Source organism: Astatotilapia calliptera, chromosome 7 (assembly GCF_964374335.1).
Source record: "Astatotilapia calliptera chromosome 7, fAstCal68.1, whole genome shotgun sequence".
Taxonomy (NCBI): domain Eukaryota; kingdom Metazoa; phylum Chordata; class Actinopteri; order Cichliformes; family Cichlidae; genus Astatotilapia; species Astatotilapia calliptera.
In genome coordinates this window covers 30,310,404-30,330,755 of record NC_137428.1, presented here as the reverse complement: position 1 = coordinate 30,330,755, position 20,352 = coordinate 30,310,404, and the positions used below count along the sequence as shown (strand labels likewise).

At 41.3% G+C, this 20,352-nt stretch overlaps 1 long non-coding RNA gene across 1 annotated transcript; it reads left to right on the top strand.

The window, feature by feature from the left end:
- The first annotated feature begins 552 nt into the window (after positions 1-552).
- LOC145429864 (uncharacterized) lies at positions 553-6,643 on the top strand. Its single transcript, XR_013910195.1, has 2 exons — positions 553-920; positions 6,425-6,643. It is a non-coding gene; the product is annotated as an uncharacterized LOC145429864 (long non-coding RNA).
- The last annotated feature ends 13,709 nt before the right edge of the window (positions 6,644-20,352 follow it).

Sequence of the window (20,352 nt, the reverse complement as noted above, 5' to 3'; positions counted from 1 at the left end):
AGACAAAAAGTACAAATAACGGCAAAAGATTATCTTTAATACAAAAGAGATTAGCTGAAAAATAAACTCAATTCAGTCTTCCGCTGCTCGCAGTAAAGCAGGCAACATGTCGTACAAATATTTCATATAAATCTATCTTAAGGACCTGAAATGTGGGCGGTTTTCTGAGATTGAACAGCTACATAACTGTACTGCACAAGTTAGAGAACAGGAACCACCTGGTTCCAAGCTAAACAGCACGGAGCTGGAAGAGATAGAGGATTGGGACTGATTTAACCCCAAAAGCAACTAAAACAACAAAAACACATCACACATCTGGGTGGAAGAGACTCAAACCCTGCTTCTTACGCAGTCACCACTTTACAATGTTTATAAATGAACATGTAAAGAAAACAGAAAGTTGCCATGTGTGTTCGTGCTTGCACTTGTATTGGTTTCTGCTTGCATGGGGACAATCTACTACAAGAGAAGAAAAAGTGCAGCACATTATGCACCTATGCAGGGAAGATAAATGACTCACTGTTTTGATACCGGAGTAAAAATAAAGTTAATGGAAGGAAGCTTAAAACCTTGTGTGGGCTCTGGTGTAAACCTTGGCCTGAGCCATTCGCCCATTTCCAGTATGAAAACAATAATTGAGTGACACATCCATTTTGTATTCATGAACAGGTTGCATAAGAAGGGAGAGAAAGAAAAGATGAATGCTGGGGAAAATTAGCGACAGAAGGAGATTTAGAAGGTCGGGATTCTTTCGCTCAGACAGGAGGTGGATAATTAACAACCTGCAGGGTTTTTTCCTGTTCTCTGGGCAGTTTGCCTGAAATATCATGGCATTTCTAACAAAACTTAACAAAACACAGCTCAGGTGTGGTGGTGTGTGTGTGGGGGATAGACTAGAGCTCGATCAGTCATTTATTATGGTAAGTGCTCTCTCTCCATCATTGGCTCAAATAATATACCACACTATTAACACACTTTGCTTGTGTGTGTGCTGTGCATGTGTGTGTGTGTGTGTGTGTGTGTGTGTGTGTGTGTGTGTGTGTGTGTGTATTCCATGTCTAAAGGCACCTCTTCAAATGTTTAGGGGAACTTTTAAGATATTTGATATTTCTTTGCCAAAACATGCAACTTGATGCTGAGACCAGCTGCTGCCTTTGCTCGGGGACACCTTAGAGTCTTTGTGTGTGTGTGTGTGTGTGTGTGTGTGTGTGTGTGTGTGTGTGTGTGTGTGTGTGTGTGTGTGTGTGTGTGTGTGTGTGTGTGTGTGTGTGTGTGAAAGTGAAGTGAGGTGTGACTTACAGAGAAGAAAGTACATCATAAAACACAGGCATTGATAGCAGTGATCAAAGATGGGAAAATGAATGTAAGACAATCAAGGATACTGTTAATAAGGAACTACAACTCTAATATTCGAATATTATGCTAATGCACAGTAACTGAACCACTTTTTACAAGCAAGATATGCAGAAGATCATCTCCGAACACAAAACCCCCATTAATCCTTGGACCAGATGGGCGACAGCAGCACCTGTTAGCTGAGAACAGGAAACTGGGCTCACCAATATTGGACAACTGAAGATTGGAAAAACCTTGTTTTTTTGGTTTTGCTGTGCAGCAGGAATAAGGTTCAGTTCCTGCTGCTATATTCAGATGGTAGAGCTTTGTGCAAACAATATGAAAACAAGGATCCATCCACGCTTGTATCAAAAGTTGATGGTGATGTAATAATATAGGAGATGTTGTCTTGGAACTCTTTGGGCCCCTTAACACCAGTTAGGCATCATCTAAACACCACAGCTTGCTTGAGTATCGTCACCGTCCATGTCCACCACAGTATACCCATTTTCTAATGGCTGCTCCCACCATGATAAAACATCATGCCCAAAAACTCAAATCATCTTAAACTGATTTGTTTAAGACGACGGTGAGTTCACTGTACTCGAATGGCCCCCACAGTCACCAGATATCAATCCAGTAGAGCACCTTTGGGATGTGGTGGAACGGGAGATTGACATCATGGCAGCAACTGTGTGATGCTGTCTTGTCAATATGGACCAAAATGTCCAGCACCTTTTGAATCTGTGCCGTGAAGAATTAAAGCAGTTCTGAAGGTAAAATGGGGCCCAAGGCAGTACTAGCAAGGTGCACCTATGCTTCTCGATAGTTTTAACATTTAAAATGAACAGACTTGAGTTCCAGCTTGAGGCCCAGCTATCCCACCTTACAAGTGCTTTCCTCTCAAAGTCCTGAGAAAATAAAGATGGGCAACATCTGCCGGATCAGCGCTCAAAGTGATGAGTGATGGGAAGGGAAATTGTAGAGGAGGAAGGATGGGATGGGATGAGAGGAAATGAGCGTACATTTTTTTTTCCAAAATGGTAAGAAAGTTGAAGAAATGGAACAAACGTGCTCATGCAAGGGGACATTTTGGTCATCTGTGTTGTTTATTTTTTCCATGTTCAGCTTTATAAACTGCCATGTGAAAGGCGATTTGGTGCTTGCTTTTACAAAAAAGCCCATTAGAAAACATTGAAGCACAGGTATACACTTTTAGAGCTGCATGCGTGCAGAAATTTACATAAATGGCTTATGGTCCACATGCACCTCTTTGCTCTTTCTCTTTCTATGTTATTTTGTCACTCACTGAAACACACACACACACACACACACACACACACACACACACACACACACACACACACACACACACACACACACACACACACACGTACACACACGTACACACACACGTACACACACGTAGGCGCCGCTTGTTTCCCTTGTTTCACAATTTCACACTTTCAGACGAGGACTGTTTTGCTCTCATTTTAACTCTTCCTCTCCATCACTGTGACAAAGGTCACGCTCCAAACACAATGGCTGCTGGCAGCTGCTCGCCTGACTCACTGCCACCAGTTGACCCTGCAGCTGATCAGATAATTTAACTTTGTTAAAAGACTTCTAAGCAAAACATAGTCTGCTTCTGCTTTTGCACAAAGGCAGGAGCTGGACTCTGTCACTAGCAGACACGGAGCATCGCTTTATCTCACCGAGCAAACATTTACGATAACATAAAATACTCGAACATGTGATCGATGACACGTACAGGACACTGCAGCTCAACAGTGTGACGTGCTGCCACAGTTTTGCTGCTGGTTGGCTTTCAGTCACTTGTGTTGTAGCCTGGAGTCTGTAAAAACAAACAAGACTTGTTTGTGAGTTTAAAAGAAGGAAATGCATTACATGTGAAGTTAACATCAGATTTCTTTCAGTGAAACTTTCCTCTGATCTTTTCTTTAGCTACGGTGATACATTTTCTCAGCAAATGATTCTGATTCAAAAGCTATTTTTACACAAGTGGCTGCTGAAAACCTTCCCAAAATACTAAACAAGCTAAAACTGAATTTAGCACATAATGTGGAGGGGGCTAGAGAAATTGAAAGTGAATGTTCCCCTCAAGATACAGTCATGATTTTTAATCAGTGTATGACTACATTGCAAAGAAGTAACATAGTAAAGTAGGCATACTTAAAGAAAATAAATGCACCATCAAAAAGATTAACAGTACTGTATGCATCAACGAATGCACAAAGCTCTTCACTATGCATTAACACAAGCTCCATCACCCACTGTTTTTTAGACCTTCCTTTAACAGATTCCTTTATCTCCACCTAAACCAGCACAACTAGTACAACAGCTCCGTGGTGTCGCATCTTTTTTTGAAAAACAACACTGAGCTTGGGAAGACAGCGAGGGCCTCAGTATGAAAGAGCCAATTGTAAAGTTGAACTAATTAGGAGGCCACGACTGAGAATCTGAGACAAAAAGTGGGGTCAGAAGGTCAAACTGAACCAAGAAAGTAAGTGAGTTAGATATGAATCAGCTATTGTTGTCTGCAGAGTGGTCTAATTTCATGTTTACAACTGGGTTTCGTGAAAATTATTCACATTTTGATGCTCTCCATGAACCAGAAGTTGTATTCTGATAACTGTTGTATCCTTAGTTCTACTCCAAAGTGAATTTTGGTGCACCTCAGCAGCACTTTAATCTACTAAAATATTAACAGAAGCAAAACTTAAATGCAACATTTTCACTTGAACGTTATTTCCTCTGCCAAGGAGGTTATTTGATTGGTTTGGTTTTGTTTGTCTGTCCAAAATTTATGGATGAGGCAGAGTCTGGCACAGCTAAGGCGTCATGGAGTCAATCCTAATCTAGATCCAGGAATTTTTGGAAGCTTTCTTTGCCATTTTGCAATACATCTTCACAATATATCATCTTCATGTTCTTAAGAAAATATGACAAACTAATCCAGATCCAGATATCCTGGATCCAGGGATTTGTTTCACTTTAAAAGAAATTTCCAGCCTTGGCAGAGCATGCGGCCCTGGACCGGTCTTGTTTTTAAATGTAAGCCATGCCCAAAGCAGATTCAAAGATCGCATTCAGCTCTTGTGCGGTCAACCAAATGTTGGTGATCTGCTGTTGTTTTAATTCCTTAAGTCACAAATTTTGCCTCTCTCTTGTCACTCAGCAGCGTGTGTTTGGCACAGAGTGGTTTGTATTATTTATATGAGGGAATTAGTGAGAGCTGCTGGGACTCCATCAGACAAATGAGTGACTGACCACAGCTATGAGCTAAACAGCACTGTGTATTGTAAAGCTGATCCTCAATAATCTGGGAGTCATTTGATTTATTTTTTTATTTAAAAAAATGTCACTGTGTTGCCTCGTCAAACTGTCATTTTATTGCGCTGACTGTGCCATCGCTGCTCCGGATTTGTCTTAAATGTGATAAACGGCTGTGTGGTTGGCAGGATTTGGATGTGAATGCAGGACTCGGGAGACAGGGAATGAACTCCAAATTCAGCCCTGTTGCTGGTATTTCACAGGAAAAGAGCGAAACAAAAAAATCAGGGCAGGGAGACACACAACCATGAGAGAGAACATGTAGAAGGGAAATGGGCAACACAGACAATTTATACAAATGTAATGAGGTGACGGGTACACAGCTGTGCAATGCGACACTGCAAATTGTGGTATCAATATGATACCAAGTAAATACAGGGTTAGTATTGCCAATACCAATACTGAGCAAAAAGGTTCAGATATTTTTCATGTTCATGTTTGAGGTATATCAATTCACACACAATTCAGTGAGCTATATGAACTTAGAGGATAGAAACAAAGCATCGATTCTACCACGTTAATATTGGTCCCATCCCAATACCACCATTAGTAACAATACTAACGATATTTGGATCAATCTGCCTGCCTCTAGGAAACACAAAGAGTTGGCGACACAAAGAAGACAAATCAGGACAAACGAGACAAAGAAAATTAAACTGGAAAGCCCAAGGCACAAAAGGCCAGCAAATTAGAACAGGAAGTAACTAAACAGATGACAGACATGTAAAATTGACATGGAAAGACAGAAAGACAAGACTAGGCAAACATAGCGAACCTATCATCTAAAGCAAAGAACTTTGGGTAAAAAATGCACCAGAAAATATGAAACATTATAAACAGAAGACCAAAATCATAAATCGTGACAAACAAACTCTGGTTTCAAGACCCGAGGACCATGATATTAAAGGTTCTCTGACATTAGGGTCATAATATAGATGCAGGCATCTGTTTGCTATGTAATGGTGCAGTGGGGACCCATTTAAGGATGATGTCAGCCAGTATAAGTTCAAGCTTCTTTGTTGCATGACGCTCTGTGTTAGTGCATGTTTATAGTGTTAACATGGGTTAACATTAGAAAAAAATGATGAAGCTTCAAAACAGGATTTCTCTAACCAAAGGGTGACATCACACTGTGACCATCATCTATATACAGTCTGCGGTCTCTGTGCTTACCACATAGATTCCAGGAGCTTTGACAACAGCAGTGTTCAGAAACCTGAGAATGAAAAGGGACTGCTACATATGCTCTTTGTGAAAGAGTCTTTCATTTTGTTTTCCTGGTCTAGTCTGGCCTGTTTGTTTCCCCGGCTCCGTGAAGCAGAATGAGACACAAGGGAAGTAACATTAGTTGAGTTCCAACACATTCAATGTATTTAAAATGCTAATGGTTGGATTAATGATTGAAGAGTATTTTGCTGGTTTTCTTGGACAGGCGAAATGTGGCTGGCAATGACATTGTAAGTTGCTGACTAATGTAGTAGTAAAAACATTTGTTTTTATGATGTGAAACATTGTGGAAATGCCCCACTTGTTACAAAAAATGTTGATTTTTGTACACGTTATTGTTTTTTGCCCTATTAAAGCCAATAATAGCAAGCGTCGCTGTTATGCAATAATTTAATAGGTTCGCTTCACCTCTAAAGGTTGTGCAAATGCTAAATAGCTCAGTTATAATTTGATTTCCCCACTCTCTCTTTCTTTCCCGTCCCACTTCTGTGTCTGTCTTTTGCTACAGGAACGAATCACTGCCATGAGTGGAGCTGAAGTGGCACTTCACTCCAAAAACAAGCAAATCCTTCCCACCCTTTGGTGCTGGCGTTAAAAGAAGAGCTGTTTACGGTCCAGATTCAGGTCACAAATCACTGCTGATGTATGAAAACCTTATGTACATTTGTACAGCTATCCATGTGAAAACTATTAAACCTAACCAAAGGATTACAGACTCACTTAAGAACTGACGCTATCTTCGCTCTTATGAAACACTTTTGAATCTAGTTGGATAAAGTCGGAGACTCTTGGCAGTCTTGGCGGAATTTATTTTTTTCCTTATTGAAATCTTGACAATAATGTTTCCACCAGACATGGAGGATATATTTCTGTTATGAAACAGCTACGGTCAAACTGCAAAATTGATTAACCCACAAACAGTCTCTTATTTTTGTATTAGTTACTACAGATTTGCACAAACCCTGTGCAGATGCCAAACCTTCTTCTTTTTCTTTTTTGAAACGTTTTCTAAGGTCAAACTCAGGCAAAAACTATTTCAGGTATTCCTTATGTTGTGCAGGAGTCAGTGACAAACACTGACTTTCAAAACTGGAAAACATCACAGACAAACAAACACATGACCCCTCCCACAACAAACTGCCTCGAGACGCGTTTTAAATCTAGCACGGCGGGAGTAAGTGGACAGCAAACAAAATGCAGACGCACTGGAATGTTTGCTGTGACTCGTTAGTGACGCACTATTTGTTGTCGTGCAGCGCTGCAGTGCACTTACTGTTAAACACTTTGCACGTGTTGGTGGAGGGGTTGAGGGGAAGGGACAGAGAGAAAGGTTTTGTTGTGTGGCCGAGAGGGTGTTCTCCTTTCCTTTCCTCTCTTCCCTGAAAAGCCCACCCGTCACTCTCCCGGTCTCCCTCCCTCTCCTCTCCCAACACCCTTGTTGCTCCTAACGTCTTTCCTGTGCAGGGGAACGATCTGTTCCCACAATGTGCAGGACATGCCTCTTTCTCAAACACGCACACAGACCGCCAAGTCATTGTGAATATTAATTATTAAAAGGAGATCACATTTCAGTAATAAGCTCACCCTCTTCTTTGAAATAAGATTGTTTGTTTCTGTGGTTTTAAGCTGTTTTTTGCAGATTTGAAACTCTCGGGTTTGTTATTGCTTCATACTCTTTTCCAGAGAACTTCCTACAACACTACAAAGGCTTGCGTCATCACACATCAACAAGTCCAAGGAGGACAGGTGTCCCATATCTAATGAACAACAAACTGAAAGAAGGGATTTTTTATATAAGGAGCCAATTCCTGAATAACTGATGGCACTTTGCCCAGAGCTCCCACTAATTAGTAACTCAGATCTGCACTCACATAAGTCTGAGTGAAGCTAAAAATTTGGTCAGTTACAGATTTTAGTGCTTTAGTAAGTTGATATCTCCCACTAGTGTTTGTTATGTAAGCTCCTGGCAAAGCCCACAAAATACCCTGGAAAAACACAAAGTTTGGAATAAACCTTTCGTGTGCACCAAGGAGCAAGCAGGAACACAAAGCTCGTTTCCTGTTTGTGTCACACTCAGACCCCTCCCCTCCATTTCCTTCCCCGGGGTTTGATTGTGAACCTGCACCTGCAACTTAAGGCCAGCACAAACGCTTTTAGCTGGACTCAGCTGGACACTGAATTCATCTGCAGCACAACAACATATGGAGAAACAATACAGCCCCTGCTTGAAAATATGTTTGTTTTTCACTGATCCATGGTGGTACACAATGGAAAGTCCAGAATGCCCTCAGATTCCTTTGCATTCTTCCCGGTTAGTGTAGACAATGTACATTTGGTCACTACAATGAATATAGCCATCTTATTATGTAGAAGAATGTGAGGAATGTGAGCAGCCGTCCTACTTTCTTCAAAGTATAAAGATTCTGGGTCACGGTGACGAAAGTGGCCAAAGAAAAATGTGCATTAATACAACAAATCATTTTAACTTTTTTTATTTGAAAATGCTGTAGCATAAAACAAAACGAATCCAGCTTATTACGTTCAACATCACAAGAAACAAACACACTAATATATCAGCATCACTGATAAATATATATTTTAATTTCCAGACTCTGGTAGAATACATTGCATGAATATGCTTTGCATCTCTTTCAAGAGTATGACAGCAATAAGGAAAATCATAATCAGCCCACTTTAAACGCTGCTATTGGTCTCTTTTTAAAAATATTTTTTCTGGCTTTATTTGATACAGTAAAGAGTGCCAGGAAACTAGAGAGGGGAAGACACGTGGCAAAGGACCGGGGTCAAACCCTTGCCTGCCACTTTTAGCCATGCAACATACTGTCACCTGCTCCTCCCAGTGAGCTAAACTGCCATCACTGTTACTGGACTCTACCACCAAATTATTTTATTCTTGAACTCCACGATGCATCACAATGACTCCTGCAAATTCTCTCTTCGCAAAACAATCACCACAAGACGGTTTCACACACTCCAAAAATTTTATTTTTGCAATTTGGAAGTCAGAGATAGGACCGCCAGGGCCCTGCTTCTGACTGTCACCGAGTCGACGAGGCACCAAACCCTCTGTGGTCCCTCCTGTGGTTGGTAAGCTCACAGGAGAGCAGACCTATGCTACTTCACTCTACTATGCCTGGTGGGGCCTCATGGGCTAAGGCCCACCCACCAGGTGCTCGCTCAGAAGCCCGGGCCTTTGCTCCTGGGTGGGACCCTGGTTACACTGTCCTGGGCAGAGTAGTCCCTTGGTCTAACGGTCATTGTGTGTGGGGGTTTTGAACCACTTTTTGTCTGGCTCCTCACCCAGGACCAAATTGCCTTGGGAGACCCCACTAGGAGCAAACTGCCCCAGATGGGACCACTGAAACAAACCCCTCATCCACCAAAGGTGGTGCTTCACAAAGGGGATCTGTTGTGCTTAGCATAAAAGCAAAGATGTTGATTTACGTTTTTACCCTCACCTATTGTCACGAACTCTGTGTAATGACCCAAAAAATTTGATTTGGGGCCCAAGTGATGGAAATGAGTTTCCTACAAAATGGCTGGGCTCTCTTTTGAAGATAGGGTGAGGAGCTCTGTCATCTGGACTAAAGAGGCTGCTCCTCAAAGAAGACAGGTAATGTGGTTCAGGCATCTGAATAAGATGCCTCCTGTGAGTTTCTGCAGAGCCTACAACATAACCTACACAAGTGGCCAGAGCTGTTAGCAGCATTCATGCTTGTTCATGGTGAATTCTTTGTTAAATACCTTGTGGCTGTGAATCTGTGGCTTTCTAGCAGCCATTTGTTTCTATCTTGCCAGCCAAGATAGAAACAAATGAAATGCTGGGACTCTTTCCCCCCCTCTTGGGTCCCTTCTCTTTGTTGTGCTCAGTTTTTGTATCTAATTCAAACATAATTGTCCCACAAGTTTTTCCAGTTCTCTGAAGAGTCTCTCATGTCTGTTCTGATAGGTTTGGCAAACTCTCTGCGGGAATTTGCTGACATGTCAGAGACTTTGGTTATTATTATTTATATATGGGTAATGAGTATTATTCTTTCACTGATTAACTGAAAAACTGAAACGATGAAGTAGCTGGAGATGCATAGGAGGAATCAACAACACTGATGAGGAAGGCCCATGCGAGGTTAGTGTGTACATTATGTCCTAGGGTCTCACAGGGGTTTGCATTTACAACATACCTACAGAGGTATAAATCCCATGTGAGGGTTTGTGAGATCCCCCACACCACCTGAAACCAAAGAAACAAAAGCTTTACTTGTTCTGGCTGCTGACAGTTTGTTTCTTTTTTTAATGTGCTGTCACACTCATAATTCTGACCATCTAACAACAGCAATGGACTCCCCTTCACAGAGTTAAAAAAGAAGAAGAAAAAAAGATTTATTTACTGACAACTAGTGTGTACTGATATACATTTTTTATTATAAATGTAATTCCTAACTTTAATATTGTCCATGTGAAATATTTAAGACTGTTGGAGTATGCAATCTGATATCCAGGTAATGATTAACATAATGAGTGTGCGTGTGTGATGAGAGACAATGCACAAACAGGAGAATCCACTTTAAGTGTGACTTATTTGTACAGACTGACACCGGCTGATGCTGGTTTGAAACGCAGTTTTTCACTCAGTCAAACAGTTGTTTTAGCTTAAAGGCCAAAGTTCTGCTGCAGGCAGGTGAGAGTGCTTCACACCTGAACTCACTCCTGTTTAAAAGGTGTGATCAAGTCTGCTCTGCACAATAGTGTAGCTGTCACAAAATCCCTTCACTTACCTAATGGTTCGCCATTTCCCCTCGACCACTCCATTTGGGAACCACTGACATAGACAGTGTCCCTGGCTGTTTGCTCTCAAAGCATGAAAGGAGTTCATTTTCATGTTCACCAAAGGGACTGGGGTTTGTTTGTTTTTCCATTTTAAGTGCTGATTGTTTGCTTTTGTTCTTCTCACTAACATTACTAAGGAACAGTTTGTAATGTGGGTTCAATAGAGCCTATTTTAAACATTAAAGCTTGATTTCTGAAAATGAACTATGTGGAGACTTCTTTTGCCTGTCCCGTTTGGATCTTTAGCCATCAGAATTGTTGTCTGAAGGCCAACAAAGATGCCAAGTGGATTTACTTTACCAAGTGGATCATCGTGGACTTGCCATATTGGTCCATTTGATTGACCTTTATTATAATTATGTATTTTTTTTATTTGATTTTCGGTTGTTACAGATGGGACAGACATGACTGGGGGATAGGACAGGGAGAAAGAATGAAAGAAAGAGAGGGAGAGAAAGAAAAACAGAGGGGAGAAGAGGTGGTGAGAAAGGGGGGAAGAGAAAAAAAAAAGAAAAACAAACAAAACACCTGGATCACCTGTATGGAGATAAGAAAAAACAGAAGAGAAAACAAACAAAAAGGAGCAACATGGTAAATACAATACCATCACAATAAACTAGCTAACAGTAGATAACAGTAGATACTAAATATTACATGTTATTGTGCAGCACGCAAGATGGACATAATAGAATAGTCCAGACTGCTGGACTCTTCTTTATTTCAAAACATGACTATATTCTGCATAGCTCCTCTGAAGCTCTTCGAGGTCAGAGTTCAGTGAGTCTACAGGTCGTTTTTAGAGTATCTGAGTCACTGTGACTGATTCATAATCCCATGTAGTAAATTCAGTTTTAGTTAAAAACACTCTGAAAACAGAAAATTCCTCAGAATCCTATTTAGTTTGAACATGAAGCAAAGCACACACACACACACACTCACTACAGACATTTATTCCCTCCCACTAAATCCAGTGCCACATCTGCAGACAGTGTAGGAGTGGTTTACAGTAAAACCACCAGAGCTACAGTGAAATTACAGAAGTAAATCAAACCATTCACAGACTGTGCTCACTCCCAGATGTATCTTTACTTTTGTTTTTAGTAAGAGCGTGGGCAGCTTACAACCCACCTCAGACCTCTATTGGGTTAACAGTTTATTGGTAAGATGAGGAGGTAGTGGAGTGGGCACTTTGTGCCGATATGGAGCTGAAAGAAAAGCAGAAGTGCCTACGCTGTGTATTTAAAAAAGGTTACTTGAATATGTGTTTACTGCCTCCTTTTAAATATTTAGGCTTCATGGGTCGTCAGCTTTAATTAGATAGTAAACAGGGACATGAGAGGAGGGATAATTGAGAGCAAGCAAACCAAGTAGAGAAAGTGAGTGAGTGGAGAGAAATGTGACCTCCTTCAGAGTGCAGAATAAAGCCACAACTAACTTTCTTTGAAAACAAAGCTGTATTACTCTGTTATTTTTATACATTTCTTCTTGTTGTTGCAAAATTCCCCAAATAAGATTCCAAAGAAATGCAAATCAGTGCTGTTTGTCATGGTCACACGGAAAACCTAATGACAAAGCACTTTAAGAAAGAAGAGGCATCGTCAACACTGAGAATGTTATCTTACCTATCTGTAGTGGAAAAACAGACAGTAAGGTCAGTGTAAGGTCAGCTGTGCAAAAGTCTTGAGACACTCCTCATTTCTTTATATTTTACTCCCAAGCAGCCAGATTTTCTTGTAATCTTTTAAAACTGGTCTTGAGCTCTCAGAGCTTTCAAAATGTTTTCACTCATTTTCAGTCCAGTCCTGACCATTTTCAGAAGAATGGGGTTTTTTTTGTTTGTTTGTTTGTCAGGCCACTTATCACTGATGTCTGAATCATTCACCCATGAATGATTCAAGCAGAAAATGTTAGGGTACCTGGGTTGTTGACCCAGTGGTTTCAGTTTTGTACCTTTTTATTGGTGTTCTCATCTTAGTTTGTTTTTGTGAAGGTTTTGGTTTCTGTTTTGCATTTCTAATTTTTCCCCAGTTCTTCTTGATGTTTGATTATGTAGTTCTCAGGTTTGGGTTTCCATACTCCCTCTATTCTGTGTCCAGTCAATGTCTGTGTCTGCCCTGTTCCCACGTCTCTGTTACAGTGCCTGCTTGTGAGTCTGTGTCTCTAAGTTCAGTCTGTTTCCTGTTTTATTTTGAAGGTCCATGTCTTATGTTAATGTATCTGGTTTTGCTTCCCCTGTTTGGTTAGGCCTGAGTTGCCCCAGCTGTGTTTCCCTCCTGTTACTCATTCCCTGATTTCTCTGTGTCTGTGTTGTGATCTGCCCTTTTCTTGCTGTGTGTTCTGTCTGTGTACGTTTATTTGCAAATTTGTTACCTTTTGAGTTTAGCAATAAATCTGAGTTGGAGTTACTGTCCACCTCTGAGTGTCTGCACAATGGGTCCTCCTACTACCACTCCTGCCTGCACACAGCCTTCACATGACAGAAAAAAGGAGCAACTCAATGGATGAAGCAGTGTTGTGTCCACACAAAACAAACAGCTTAACAAAAAACCAATTTTAAACTATATCTTTAGGCACTTTGTTATGAGCAGACTGTCACAAAAACATAATTTGTTCCCATTTCTTTAGCTGAATCAATTAAAAAACGCCAAAGATAAAACTGTTTGACAGGCAACAAATTGTTATTTTGTACCAACAAAGTGAGTCCCAAAGTTCTATTAGCCAGTTCTGGTGTATCTTAGCAGTGTGTGCTGTGTGTTTTTAAAAATGTTGAGGAAACTGGTCAAGAAAGCCAAAAGAAGCAGCGGCAGATCTAGAAAACTATCAACAGCAGATGAACAATATCTGAAAGTCACGTCCTTAAAAAGTAAGAACTAGAGCAGCAAAGATCTAACAGGGCACTTGAGAGATGCTTCTGGTCCTTCAGTTGATCCATCTACTGTTCACTACAGTCTCATCAGGAATGGTCTCAGTGGTAGGATGGCTGTCAAGACGTAGTTCTTAAGGGAGGGAAATGGGAGAAAAAGCTGAGGTATACAAAACTACACAACAACTAAATTAACATCAAGGGGTCTCTTAGAGCGATGAATCCAAATTCAAAATCTTTGGTTCAAATGTTAATCAATATGTATGCTGGACATCAGGAAGAAGGTCCCACAGTGAGTGTCTGTCGCAGGGGTCTCAAACTTAAATGAGCTGTGGGCCACTGCTGGCACACTCGTCTCATTGGAGGGTGACTTTAGTGTTCAAGTAGTACAAAAAAACTAATTAACAAACAAGAAAGCACCCACAAATATTTCAGAAAATAGTTTTTTTTTAAATTTCAAATATTGTATAACAAGACAAAACTGCAAATACAATTTTTTTTCTCACTCTTAACTAACTGAACCCTTTCATTGAACAACCAAATAAACACATTGGTACTCTCTTTCTGGCCAGACACATGGCAGCACTTCTGCTATAATTTTGTTCTTGGGCGATTGTGGCTCAAGAGTTAGGAGTTCGCCTTGTAATCGGAAGGTTGACGGTTTGAGCCCCGGCTTGGACAGTCTCGGTTGTTGTGTCCTTGGGCAAGACACTTCACCCGTTGCCTCCTGGTGGTGGTCAGAGGGCCCGGTAGCGCCAGTGTCCGGCAGCCTCGCCTCTGTCAGTGCGCCCCAGGGTGGCTGTGGCTACAATGTAGCTGCCATCACCTGTGTGTGAATGGGTGGATGACAGGTTGTGTAAAGCGCTTTGGGGTCCTTAGGGACTAGAAAAGCGCTATATAAATACAGGCCATTTACCATATTTAACAAAATAAAAATGCAGACACACATGTACACATACATTTTTGACTGCTAGTGAAAATTTTCTTTACAAATCACTGAACTAACACAGTCATTTCCTCAACATGTTTGTATCTCTGCTCATATCACCTTCATATTAAAGAATTTTCTGCTTTTTAAAATTTTTATTTTAATATTGCACTCAACAGCAAACAAATTCTCCCTAACAGAAAAAGTAACTTCAAGGGCCAAATTGCATTATAGTTTTTCATGTCAATATATGGGGCGCAAATAGGGGCGACGTGGGCCGCAAATGGTCCCCGAGCCGTAAGTTTGAGACCCCTGGTCTACAGCCATCTGTAAAACAGAGTGAAAGCTCTGTCAAGGTTTGGGGCCCCTTTTCAGCCAGTGGTGTTGGGGATTTTTTCAAAATTGGTGGAATTTTGAATGCAGAAAAGTACCGTCAGACTTTGATCCTACCATCTGGAAAGCATCAGAGCGAACGGAACAAGAGGCAGCCAAAATCCAAGGAAGAGCTTTGGAATGTCCTTCAAGAAGCCTGGAGAACTATTCCTGAAGACTGCTTAAAGAAAAATTATAGATTTCTCAGGCTGTGTTGAACAATGAAGGTGATTAAACCACGTATTGATATTCAAGCTTGCTAAAATTGTACAGACCTGTTTTTGCCCTAAATGCTGTATTTCCATGTGCGTTTGCACATGTTTCAATGAACCACTGCACCCATTTCCCATTAAACCAAATATTAAGAAACAAATGGTGGCTCAAGTCTGTTGCACATTTCATATAATTATCTGTGCACTGATTTACTTTTTCGTTGTAGCTTTTGGCAGAACGTTTTACCTGATGAGAATTATGTAACGTGGGTTCATCCGCTTTTCCCATGTCTTTTCACAGGTACATGCTGTGTTTTTATAAGCTGCCTAAAATGTGTGCACACGCATATTATGAATGATTTGTTATGTTCACAGACATTTTATCAGACACTTGTGGTATACAATAACAACAATAAGCAAATGTAGGTCAGCGTAAGGATATTAACTTCTCTACTGAAAAAGGATGTAAGGTGCGCCTGTGTGGACATGGGTCATGTGTTTAAATGTGTACCTCCCATCCTAGGAGGATATCTGTGTGTGTGACATGGAAGTTGAGGGCACATCCAGGAAACAGTCCCTCTGTCTTTAAACCATCCATCAGCAGAGAGTTCCACAGAAAGAGCCAGACAGGTCAAAAGAGAAAGATGGGGGAGTCTCATTGAAAGATCAGGCAATTTACCCCTCAAATTTGCTGCTTTATCTTTAATTTAAGCAACTTAAAACAGTTGATTCACACTAAGGATGGAAATGCACCAACTAAATTTTGGTTTCCTCTTTTTTGCATGGGTTATATAACCAGGTGACAACAAAACTCCTTTTTTTCTCATGAGCTGTTGTGTATTTTCAAACAGTGAGAACAAAATCCGTGCCAAGTGTAGAAAACGCCAAAAACACAAAAAGTTAGGGGAATGAGGGGACAGTCATTTTCCTTTCTCTTGATTTAATGCCTCATCGGGCGTTTGTAACTGTGCTCGACAGCAGGAGAAAGCACACACAGATGACGACTGACGTTTGAACCTTAGTCATCCGTTACATAATCAAACACCTGCATTTCCCTTGTTCTTTCAATATTTAAAGGCCAATAAAAAAAATATGAACAGAAGAATGAGACATTACATATGCTGCAAAAGTTGGCGTGTTTCCACAGATCGGCCATGTGACTCATAATGGAGTCTCTGATCAGCAGGTTCTGTCATTACTGTTCCCGTGGGTGAAAATGATCCCCTTTCTCTCGTCTCAGCGTCGCTATAGGAACGCTGTTTGAAGGTCACAAGGTCTAAGAGAAAGACGGATCACTTCAAGGAAAGGACGGCGCAGTATGAGAGAGGGGTGGGACAACGAGCCCATGCAGGACTTGTGGCAGGGAGGGGGTGCATGCATTAGGGTTTTGTTTCTCTTCTTTTTATAGGACTGGGGAATGATGAAGAGTGAATCAGCTCATCTAAACGGTGACTCACATACTCATGTGCTTTCTAGAAGTCAAAACATCATTAAAACCGATTTGAGGCCTGTTGATTTGGCTGATTGACAAAAGCATACAATCGGTGTTGTTCTTCATTATCTGTGCGCAAAGGACAAGAAACTAAAACACTGGTGTCCTGAGGGGTTTGCTTTGGGATTTCGTGCTGTTGGGGCTGATATACAATCACAGTAAGAATGTGGTCAAACTTGTACAGTTTTCTACGTACGCCCTCGGACAAAGGTTTTCTTTTTGCTGATTATGTGGTCCTATTGTCTTCACTGAGCAATGAAGGCAATCAGTTTCCAGCTGAGTGCAGCGTTGCTGGGATGTGCATCAGCACCTCTGAGCACGAGCCCATGGTTCTCAGACGGAAATGGGTGTATTGCCTGCTCCACCCGGCTTAAGGAGGAGTTGTTTCCTCAAGTCAAGCATTTCAAGTACATCAGAGGTCTTGAGATTGAACATACGGCAGATCCAAGGAGCGTCTGCAAAGACACCGTACGGGTTTTTGTGTTGACAGCAGCGCTGAACCCAGCAGCAAACCTGTCGATTGACTAGTTGATCAACATTCACCAGTGCTTTCACCAGTGGCCTCAGGCTGTGGGGCGGTTCCCAAAACAAGCAGCAGATATCAGCTTCCCCTGAAGGGTGTCTGGGGTGACCTTTAGTGACAAGGTGAGAAGATCAGGCATCTAGAGGGGACTTATTTTAGATCTGCAGCAGGAGAAGTGGTTCAGGGATCTGATGGGGATGCCTCCCAGGTGAGGTGTTTCAGACATTTCAATGGGGAGGAGACATATCCAGGATTCACTGATAGATTATATCTCAATGCTGGCTTGGGAACTTGGTGGTAAAAACAGCTGAAGAGAGTGGTGGTACAGCTCTGCAGAGACTGCCGGCACTGGGACTTGGAACTGGATAAGCAGCAGAAAATGAACAGCTTCATGGATGGATGTGCACTCTCCACAGTTTACAAGATTCTACACACTTCTGAAGCCAGAAAAGGGAAAGTAGTGAAATCTGTAGTTTAGCTTACATATTTACTGCTGCACTGTTTTTCTGCCTTTTTTCCTTTGGCATACTTAAAAACACAGATAATTGGAAAACATATTGTCTCCAGACAGGGTCAAGGGGCTTCCAGTAGCTGAGTCAGACCTCTTACTGGAAGCCTATGAGTAACCCATCTCCCCCCCCCCCCCCCCCCCCCCCAATCCACTCCTCTGTCGCTTCCCCTCCCCTCATATAGTCTACTTATCACCACTATTTATAACCTCTGCTGTCTTCAAGCTTGCTTGTCACAAGCATAAGTGCAAAACACAGACAGGACGTGTTTAAAATTCTTTTCTTCTTCACTGAACTCCTGCTTTTTATATATCTGCAGCATACAACTCCACACATTCCTCAGAGAAAGAATGTCACCATAAAAGCTTCCCACCCATTTGCCCCCAAGACCCATTATACTCAACCCCTCCCCCAGTTTTTGAGCTCTCCCCTTTCTTTATTCCCCCCTTTCCCGAACAGTAATGATCTCACCCAGCTGTCACTGCGTAATCACACCCACACTCAGTGCGACACACAGGTTTGCTTCTGGTGGCGGCTGACATCACTTGTTTTGAACCCTGTCACCGTTTCCCCGAAATCCAAAACACGATGTTTTTTTGAACACACGTGTTTAAATGATTTAATCTTAAATAATATTCTCTTGGTCACATTTGAAGGTGGTTATTATAGCTTTTGTAAAAGTTTGTGTTGTAAAAGTTGTACAAATAAGCAGGATTAAATCGGATTTAAGGGTAAATTGAGACTATTTAGTGAAATTACTCCCAGGTCACACAGAACTGTGCCCTAGAAAACTCTGTATGAACCTTTACATGAAATGAGGGCCTCACCTGTAAGACGTGCAATCCAATCTTTTCATTTTACCTTTGCCTGTTCTCCTAATCATGATTTTGATGTCAATGTGATGTGAGGAACATCTGTTGCTTTGTCTGCCTACATGTCATGGCAAGTAATTTTCTTGAAGCCCATGGATGACATCCACTTTATTTATGCATTTGATGTATCTTCCCATGTGTTAACATGTTCAAACAAACCACTGCAGATCATTTATTGGGCCAATAATACCCAATAAATGATCTGCAGGCCTAAGTCTGGCCCTGCAGCTCATTTGCATCCCGCTTGTCCGCTCACACTGTCACTTACTTTTAGACAGTTAGGTAACTAAAATCAGTGTATGTAAAACAGAAAGACATTTGTGACGTTATGATCAGATGCCAGGATACGTGGCTGCCAGTTTACTGAATAATCAAATCCTGAACACTTTATAACCACTTCTTCAGGTTAATCGTATTTGCATTGACGTCGTCCACTCTGACAGGAAGTCTTCCTTAACAACACTCCAGCATCAGTGGGCGTCAAGTAGTCAACTGCAAAGCCAAATCTAATGAGAGCTGTCACTGAGCAATGCAAAGGTCAAGTATCAAGGCAAAAAGATGCATGTGCACACACATGCATGAGAGCGTAGTTGTGCTTCAGTCTCAGATGAACTGATGAGCCGGAAGCGGTGCACTTGGGTGCCTGGTGTAGGAGTTGGGTTATTGAAATGAGAAGACCCCGCAGCCTGAAAGACTCAGCTATTCTTGCCTGAATGGTGATGTGTCAGAATGTAAGAGGCGTCAGTGATCAAAAAATGAGCGCCACCCACAACCCGAAGGCCCGGCTGTGCTGCAAGTCTAAAGCTGGTGTTTATGTAATTTGACGTTTATGCAATGAAAATGATCGGACTGAGCTGAGGTGGATGCAGCAGTGCCTCGAGGGGGTGGCTGTGGAGTGCACCCACCTTGCTTTAATTACCATATTTCAGAGGAAATTTGACCGTTTGAGGGCGAGTAGTATATATATTTAGAGTATATTCTAAACATTTAGAAAAAGAGAAGAAGGTGCACTCTGTTGAAGTCTGAATTTTGTTTTCTTTGACCGTGCTGCATGTGGTATTCCTGTTGTTACATCACAATGTTATTTTTCTTGTTTTCTCTTCAATTTAAGGATAACTTTGTGCCATGGGTTGAGTAATGTCTCCAATCTTTTGTGGGTTGTGAAATTCTTTCAAAATCTTATTGTATGAGATTGAGTAAATACTACCACTGAGTGTCAACAACTGTGTTTAGTTTAAATTTAGTCAATTCAGCTGCAGTTTAAGGGCTTTGCAGAACTGCAGGTTTGGCTTTTGTGTCGAGTAAAAGTAAAAGTGTTCTCATTATAACACCTTTACATGCATGATAATGATTAAAAGAGGCATTAAAGGTTAGTAGCTAGACTAATGCTAGAACATAAGAACAAAAGTTACCCAAAAGTGAGTTTACAAAGATGAGTTTTTAGCTGATTTTTAAAAGTGATCACTGAGTAATTGTAAACTTTGACATGTACTCTGCCCTTGTATCTTGCACAGCCAGCAGGCCATGATCACCATGACCTCAGGGACCTGCTAAGGATGTATAAATGTAAAACTTCACTGATGTATGCTGGTGCTTGTCCATGCGAAGCTCTAATAGCTAAAAACCAGAAACTTAAAATGGACTCTCAAGTAAATGGGAACAAAGTGAACCTGAATTAGCAATTCTGTGACATGTGAGTTCTTAGAAAACTGAGTCAGAAGCCTCGCAGTAGTGTTTTGAAAAACCTGCAGACGTTCCAAGGAAGCTTTTTTAAGACAAGCGAACAATGAACCACAATGACTGAGGTGTGATGAAATAAA